At 30.5% G+C, this 7,713-nt stretch overlaps 1 pseudogene; it reads right to left on the bottom strand.

Annotated features, from left to right (window-relative positions):
* Positions 1 to 4,819: 4,819 nt before the first annotated feature.
* LOC130809853 (photosystem I P700 chlorophyll a apoprotein A1-like) lies at positions 4,820 to 6,217 on the bottom strand (annotated as a pseudogene).
* Positions 6,218 to 7,713: the final 1,496 nt, after the last annotated feature.

Raw genomic sequence — 7,713 nt, 5'->3', positions numbered from 1 at the left:
AAGTGCGGAAGCAGAGTTCAGAGGAGTAGTAAAAGGAATAATAGAGATCCTATGGCTAAGAAAACTCTTATACGAACTCGACTATCCACCAACAAGAGCTTGCAAGTTATTCTGTGATAATAAAGAAACTATTGATATCTCAGAAAACCCGGTACAGCATGATCGAACAAAGCACGTGGAGGTTGACAGACACTTCATAAAGGAAAAACTGGAGAAGGAAATCATCAGCATTCCACATGTGAGATTAGAGGATCAGTTAGCTGACATTCTCACAAAAGCCGTTTCCGCTGAAGTCTTTGAAACTACTTTAACCAAGTTAGGTATTGGGAATCCCATAACCTAACTTGAGGGAGAGTGTGGAAATATATTTTTGAATATTATGATTCAGTAAATATTTGATTACTCAAATTTGATAAATGTGTTTAGGGAATTTCTGATTGTCCAAGTCTTATATTTCCCTAATTAGTTCATAAGAGTTTGTATATATTAGGATTGTAATTATGATGAAAATTAAGACAAAAAACACAGAATTCATCCTTATTCTTCATATCCTCAAGTATACTCAACATTATCTCCTTGATAACCATTAAAAAGTTGAAGTTTAGAAGATCCCATTGACTATCAGTCAAGAAAAAGGTGTGTTTAATACTTTCTCGTCATAATTTTCATGTTCAAGACACCTATGCCCAGCGTTATGATGGTGTTTATAACATGAGATGATTTTGAATGGACTCAAAGCATTATTTCTTAGTGATTGCCCATATGCATAGTATGTGAGTTGGTGTTCTCATCGATAAAATTGCTTCATTTAGGGCTGCTCGAGAAGTTGGTTTAGTCCGATAATTTTTTTATTATAAATTGTGTTTTATCATAAATGTCATAGTTGCATCTGCAAAAAAAATCGGTGAATATATGCAAATATGGTTTCTTAAGTTAAATTTCTCTTGTCCATCGGAGAACTTAAAATTATTAAAGAAATCAATCAAATTAATACATTGAAATCTAGTTTTCATCTTAATTCAATTTGTAGCTTGAATATGTTTAACTTACATATAATTGTCTTTGAAAGTATTTCGAATGATAAATCTTGCAAGTTTTCTAAACGTTAAAATACTAAAGTTTCACTGAATATCTTGATTTTCAATTATTTCTAGTTTATAGCGCACTTGATGATAGAAATTTCCTTTAATGCTAATATTCTTTGTAAAGCTTTATAACAAATATCTCATAATATTGTGAATGCATTTGAGTTAGCGCATGTATCTAGACTGAATCCTAAGTTATGTGGACCAAAAAAGGAGTGAATTTGACAAGATTGAACCATAAGTCTAAGTCATATAGACAATAAGGTAACCCTCGGATAATTTATGATTGGAAGGATTGCACTAGTGAAAGGATATTGGAGGGGTTTGTTGGAGACTTGAAAGGTTTAGCTTGTGGGAAAAGACAAGCGATTGTGAAAAGAATCAAAATGATTTAATGAAAAGTAAACATAAAATAATGGCTTTGTAGTATATTTCTTACAATATTGAGTATCTAACACAAGTAGTCATAGGGAAGAGGCAATGATTTCACCCTTTTGAGAAAGGTCAAACTCTTTATTTAATGCATGATTTTGGCCCAAATAGGAAGAGGCCATGTCTGAATTATAGCCATCTTCACATGAAACATCAAAGATGTGTACTGGTTTCAATGACAACATTATCAAGAAGATCAAAACAGACATTTTAAAGGCTAAGAGCTATAACATGTTAAGGGTATAAATAGCAGCCTTGAATATCAAATACCAGGTATCTAATCTTCAATAGTGCACACATTTATTTTGAAATACTTATTGACATAACTTAGGCCTCACGCCACAAAGAAGCCCTAATATCAATCCTCCAAGCTAAGAGCCACTATGAACTTGGTTAAGGGTTTATAAGGCGTATATTTGAAACTGTTATAGACTCAGGTGTTGGAGAAGGTTCTGAAAAACCATTTTGGCTCTCCTGAACTTTGTTACTTATGCGGGTGAAAAAGGCGTTAGAGTGAAATTATTGCAAGATTGGTGAAATAGCAAAAATAAGCTTCAACACCCAACATTAACTTATCTTACAGCAAAACCCTAAGACTAATTCAGACTTAGTCATTAATTAATTGTTTCCAGAATCAATTAGTATCCTCAACTGAAAAGGTTCTTCGAATATGTGTGAAACAGTTATAAAAGCGTCTTCATTTCAAATGTCTCATTTGCTTTTTACATGTTTGTCAATGCATTAATTCAATATAATTATGTATAATACAATCAACTAAAAGGATTGGAAAATTTAATGTGGCACCCTCACAAAGATTTACCATATGGAATATTCAAATGGTTAATTGCTATATTTATTGAATTAAATAAGATAAGGTTGTCTACTCCCTCTGCTTCATTTCAAATGTCTTATTTGCTTTTTGCACATTTGTCAATGCACTAAGTCAATACTTAATATCGATAATTATGTATAATTAAAAATTATAGAAATTAGATATTAATAAACCTTATGTTGACATGAATCAAACAAGATCTCGTTTGACTATGTTTTAATGCAAGGATTAAGACTAAAATATAAATTAAGATTGATTGATGAATAGTAACCACAATTAAATGAGACATTTGAAAAGATACGGAGGGAGTATTACATATTATTATATGTATTTTATACATTTTAGTATTGATTGTATGTATATGCATCTTAATATTAAATTTACAAAGATTTGCCACACGAAATATTCAATGGTTAATTGCTATATTCATTGAATTAAATAAAAGGTAAGGTTGATTTTATTCTACTCCTATTACATGTTATTATATTAAGAAAAAAATTCTTAAAATAATCCAATCTTTTCATGATTGTCATTTAATAATTTCACCTATCAATTAACCATGAATAATCTAAACTTTAGGGGTATTTGCCTAGAGTAAACTCGGGTAGGCGAATGACATGCTACAGTAGGTAATTTACCAATAAAGCAAACTGAAAATTAATGTAAAATTAGAGAAAATTTTAAAAATTTACATAAAAAATTCTATATAATAAAAAAATCAGAAATTTTTTTAAGCATTTTTTTTGCATTTTATTTTAATTTATCATTTTTTTAAAAAACTTTTTGTAGCAAGTAATCCGATTACCGGTTTACACTAGGCAAATACCCTCTAAAATTTAGATTATTTAAGGTTAAACAATAGGTGGAATTATTGTAGGAAAAATCATGAAAAAGTTGGATAATTTTAGATAAATTTTTTCCTATCATATTTTTTATATTTTTACTATTGATTATTTGTATACACATCTTAATATATATAACTTACAAAACAAGACAATAGATTGTTTCTATATAAATTTTAATATAAAACATGAGAAATTAGACATTAAAATTTCTAGACAATGGTCCATCACTTTTTTATTTCATTCATAAATGTTAAGTCTCTTAATTTTTTTACACAATTTATTATCTTTTCAATTATTATCAAATATCCACGTTATTTAAAACATCAAATTTCTCTTTGCTAATAATTTAAAGGGATGAAGTTGTATACTTTAAAGAAAAGTAAAAAAGAATGTGACTATTATTAATTTGTTATAGTTATATAGATTATAAATTTTAACGTATAAATTTTAAATTGATAAAGATAATAATATATAATTATATCATTGTTTAAAAATCATTATACATTTATATCTTAATACTAATAATGGTACATTGCATGGATTTCCATATTGATTTATCAATATTCTCAATCATGTAAAAATGCTTAAAATTTGATCTAGTCAATAAATCTCTTACACATGACAATAACAGCCAATGGAAAAAATTCATGTGTCAGTTCCGATTTAAGAGTTTGTCATTTGTCGTTAATTTCCAAACGACAATCATAAAGTTTAGCACTTTAGCGAATTATAGTCTCAATGTTTATTTTTCTCAATCACAACCATCAAATATCAAAGTTTATAAGTTCAGGCCAAAAGATAGAATTCCGACAATGCATTTTGGTGGTCGGAATTATAGGTGAAGTGGTCAAGTTCTGTGTTTTTGGCCTAAACCTATAAACTTTGATACTATGGTGGCTGTAATTCGCAAAAAATAAACATTAACACCGTAATTGCTAAACTTTAATGCTGCAAGATACATATTGTTCTTTATTTTATAATATAAGTCATGCATAAATATGTTGTATTATTTTGTTGATTACTTGGCGACTCTTTAACACTTAAATCGTTCATAATAATATAATAAAGTAACATTACATTACTTTCATATTACTAAAGTAGGTTTTGCATAAAGGAGTTTAAGCTAAGTCATACTCTTGATTGTTGAATCAATTACAATTTTTCAAAATATGAAGTATCCATTTTTTTTTTTACTGAACACGATTAAATTATGTAGTTTTATGACTTGTCAACATTGACCTTAATGTGAGAGAGATAGATATAGACATACTCTATAATAATGCCCACATGGACATACAGGTGGCTTTCAAAGCAATTGAATGGCACAAAATTACATGATATTGTACACTTACAATGACATGTATACCATTTGCTTGTTTATCACATGTCGATTTTATTTGACTGATATAGTCTAGTTGAATACCTACTCTATTCAAAAACAATTCATTGCATATACATTACGGCTATGCAAACGTATGAATTTTTATTCAAAAATACTTTTATATATATATATATATATATATATATATATATATATATATATATATATATATATATATATATATATATATATATATATATATATATATATATATATATATATATATATATATATATATATATATATGGGGAGCTACAACAATAGTTAAAGAGCCTAACATAGCTAGGTTAAGTGATAATTGAGCATGCCATGATGTTGTTAAAATCTCATATAGGCCTTTATGCCCCTAGCCTGTAAATGGACCTTTATGAGCCTCTAAAATATCTTTTAGACCATGACAAATACCCCAGTTCGTTCTATACATGTGACCCGCTATCAGGAAAAGAATTGCAATAGCTAAATGATGGTGTGCAATATCGGTCAGCCATAGACCCCCAGTTACTGGATCTAATCCTCCGCGAAAAGTAAGAAAGTCTGCATATTTTGACCATTTCAAAGTGGAAAATGGAGTTGCTCCTTCGGAAAAACTCGGATAAAGTTGAGCCAAAAGATCCCGATTCAAGATAAATTCATGAGGAAGCGGTATCTCTTTAAGATCTACCCAGCATTTAGAAATTGATTAATTGGAAAAGATATATGGACTTGATGCCCCGCCCAAGAAAGAGATCCAACCCCTAGTAGTCCTGCTAAATGGTGATTCAACATAGATTCGACATCTTAGAACCAAGCCAATTTTGGAGCAACTTTGTGATAATGGAACCAACCAGCGAAAGGCATTAATGCTGCAAAGACCAATGCACCAATTGCGGTACAATAAAGTTGTAATTCACTAGTTATTCCAGATGCTCGCCAAAGCTGAAAAAACCCGGAGGTTATTTGTATTCCTCGGAAACCTCCCCCTACATCACCATTCAATATTTCTTGGCCCATTATTGACCAAACTACTTGGGCACTGGGTCCGATGTGAGTAGGATCGCTTAGCCATGCTTCATAATTCGAAAAACGAGCACCGTGGAAATACATACCACTCAGCCAAAGAAAGATTATGAAGAGTTGACCAAAATGGGCACTAAAAATTTTTCGGGAGATCTCCTCCAAATCACTGGTATGGCTATCGAAATCGTGAGCATCAGCATGTAGGTTCTAGATCCATGTAGTAGTTTCAGGGGCCTTAGCTATTGTTCTTGAAAAATGACCAAGTCTGGCCCATTCTTCAAACGAAGTTTTTACGGGTTCCCTATCTACCAAAGTTTTTACTTCTGGTTCCGGCGAACGAATAATCATTGAGTTCTCCTATTTCCGGACAAGACATACAAAGAGACCTGCCAACATTCAAATAATTGGTGAACCGCTGAGAGATATTTCGAATTTTTTCTATCACTTCTATCTCCCATCTCTCTATTTTTTTTAGTTATTTACTAGAGCAATTATGATCTGAAAGTCGATCCAGGGCAAGTGTTCGGATCTATTATGACATAGACGCGCGGCACTCAACGGACCTTTTTTGAGATTCGAAAACCTTTTTGGTTTTTTGATTAAGGTAAAAATAATTTTTTTGTCCAATTTAGACTATTCTTATCTCAATTAGAAAGATGGAGCTACTTAATGTTTTATATAGAATAATTAATTATTCTAGATAATTCATAATTCATTAGTTTTTATTAATATTAATCTTTTTTGTTTTGAAATTTAGAATTCTATTTTTATTTTATAATTTATTATATATAGTGGATATATTCAAATTGGACTTTTTTTTAAATATCAAAAAAGAAAATAGATATTTTCTTTTTTGATATTTAAAATAGTAATTTATTTGTATTTGTATGTATTTGAATTGTATTAATAGCCAATAGACGAAAAGAAATAAATCGATTCTGTACTCTATATATGTATTCTTTATCCCTACGAAATACCAAACAAACTAGAACGATCCGAAAAGGAATATAAAGAAATTCTTTGATTGGTTCTTCCTCGAAGAATGTTATTTGACTAATGGACCAAGATGAATTCAAACAAAGGAGAAAAAAAAATTAAACTAATTAAAATAAATTTTCTTCTTTTATTTGAAACGCTCCGTGATCTTCAACCAATTATTCGCTTCAATATAATTTCCAGGAGTAAGTGTTATAGCCTGTTTCCAATACTCAGCGGCTTGATCGAACCAAGCCTCCGGAATTTCAGAATCCCGCTGTTGAATGGTCTGTTCTCCCCGGTCGGAATAGGAATATGTGGGTCGATTCCTTCCCTTAGAACCGTACTTGAGAGTTTCCTACCTCATACGGCTCCGCATTGAATTCTTTTGGTGTCAATAAACTGAATGAGATTTATTACAGATCTATATACCATTGTTCAGGGGAACCAAAAGAGGTTAAATTACATGAGTTTCAAACTTTCCTTTTGATTTAATTTACTTCTAGCCGTCGTATTTTCCGCAAGGTAACTATCTCGGTTTCATATTGAAATTTCTATAGAATCTTTAAAAAAGGCTTTACTTCATAAACATAAGTAATAAAGAAAAGACTTACTGTCTTTGGAATTAGATCCTACACCACCGCTTAATACCTTAGTCTTAGTGGATCGACTCTATTACAGAAGTTAATTTCTAACTTTTCTCTATTTTATATGTAGACATAAGTAAGCAGTACTTTTCTTAATGTATTGGCAAAAAACCTCATTAATTGATCTTTACGGTGCTTCCTCTCTATTAATTAGATCCTTTTTTTATCCATAGACATAGAAAAAAAGTATCTAGGCATGTTTTGACTTCTATTAATATGATAATATGAAGTTTCTTTCTTTGCTACAGCTCAAAGAAATCATCGTTTTCGACGATGCATTTGTAGCGAGCCTTGTTTTTGTATTTACTAGCAGATTTTGTTTTTGTCTTCCCTTTTCTTTCTATAGTGGAGATAGCCACACGTAATGACAGATCACTGCCATATTATTAAAACATTATCATTATGAACTCAGCGAGGCTAGTGTTTTTACAAAAATCTCTAGCTAACCTTCTTGCGCAAGAGCTTTTACTAGAATCGCGTGTCGTCGATAGAAAGGATAACTCCAAAAATTCCTTTGTCC

This window comes from Amaranthus tricolor, chromosome 4 (assembly GCF_026212465.1).
Source record: "Amaranthus tricolor cultivar Red isolate AtriRed21 chromosome 4, ASM2621246v1, whole genome shotgun sequence".
NCBI classification, from domain to species: Eukaryota; Viridiplantae; Streptophyta; class Magnoliopsida; order Caryophyllales; family Amaranthaceae; genus Amaranthus; species Amaranthus tricolor.
This window is presented reverse-complemented; position numbering and strand designations above follow the sequence as displayed.